Source organism: Nicotiana sylvestris, chromosome 1, assembly GCF_000393655.2.
Source record: "Nicotiana sylvestris chromosome 1, ASM39365v2, whole genome shotgun sequence".
Taxonomy (NCBI): domain Eukaryota; kingdom Viridiplantae; phylum Streptophyta; class Magnoliopsida; order Solanales; family Solanaceae; genus Nicotiana; species Nicotiana sylvestris.
In genome coordinates this window covers 184266704-184268177 of record NC_091057.1, presented here as the reverse complement: position 1 = coordinate 184268177, position 1474 = coordinate 184266704, and the positions used below count along the sequence as shown (strand labels likewise).

General features: G+C 43.9%; 1 non-coding gene across 1 annotated transcript; it reads right to left on the bottom strand.

The window, feature by feature from the left end:
* Positions 1-386: 386 nt before the first annotated feature.
* Positions 387-493, bottom strand: LOC138882070 (small nucleolar RNA R71). Its single transcript, XR_011403545.1, has one exon. It is a non-coding gene; the product is annotated as a small nucleolar RNA R71 (small nucleolar RNA).
* Positions 494-1474: the final 981 nt, after the last annotated feature.

The following is a 1474-nucleotide window of genomic DNA, read 5'->3' as shown; positions in this document are numbered from 1 at the left end:
CAGTGACACCTCTTGTGCCAGAGGCGGCTCTCTATGACTGGGCACAACCCACTGCTAAAAATCTAGCCACCTCGATTTTAGTCCCGCAGATACAAGCTGAATCCTTCCAAATCATGAATAACATGCTGCATTTGTTGCAAAACAAGGGATTATTTTCAGGGTCACAAGTCGAAGATCCTCAACAACATTTGAAAAAATTTCTCTCAATCTGCAAAACCTAAAGGCAGCCCAATGTAACTCCAGAAGCAATCAAGTTGCTATTATTCCCATTTTCAGTGACAGGAGCTGCTCAGACCTGGTTAAACTCACTCCCCATAAATTCCATAACAACTTGGGAGGAGTTAGTCAGGCAATTCGTGAACAAGTTCCACCCCAACAAAACCACCCAACAGATTGATGACATTTTGAGTTTTAAATAGAGACCAATGGAAACATTGCATGAAACATGGGAGCGTTTTAAAGGGATGCTGGTCATATGTCCGCACCATGGCATTCCAGATTTGATGTTGGGACAGCGGTTCTACATAGGATTGTCAGATAGCGTGAAGAACATTGTTGATGCTTAATTTTTGAGTAAAACATTGAGAGAAGGTCAAGGTCTGCTTGACAAGATGGCGCAGAATTCGGGAATGGATAACAGAAATGCACCAATCACTCCAGTGGTGCAATTAGTGCCTTTAGATCCATCCAATTCAATGGCTGAAAATATGGCCGCCTTATTGACACAGATGAGCATACTCACCAAAAAGGTGGAAGAGTCAGGGCAAAAGCAACAGGTACATATTGTAGATACTACTAATGGGGGCTTGTGCACATCTTGCATTAGTCAGCCAATTGGTAACCAGTGGAAATCAGAACACGATCATCAGCATTACCCTGAAGATATGAACTATGTGACTAATTATGGGAGCAAGAGACATGGTAGTCAGAGTTGGGGCCAGCAGAATCAACAGTACATGCCATCCCAATCACAGTTCAACAGTGGGAATGTGGGAGGTATGAGACCCCCCAACAATATAGCACCTTACCCAAGGCCACAGGAATACAGTAATCAGAATCAACAGCAGGGGTATCACCCTACTCAACAGCAGTATAGTGGAAGGCAGGAAGATGGGTTTTCTAGACTGGAAGCAATGATGCAAAAGGTTATTGGGTCTAATACAAAGATTAGCGAGAGAGTAGATGCACATGATTCAGCGATCAAAAATATTGAAATGCAGATGGGCCAAATTTCGATGTCTCTCGCCCTCATGGAACACTACCTGTAGATACCCAGGTAAATCCAAAATATCAAGTCCCAAAACAGATAATGGCGGTGAGCCTACGGAATGGCAGAGATTTGGATGTCGAGCAAGAAAGGGCTCGAGAAGCCAGGGTGGTTGAGACACTCATATCAGTGCCCATTGAGTTGGATGAATCAACGAAACTGACAGAGGTGACAGTCCAGCCTGCCCAGGAAGAAAGTAGCATTTAA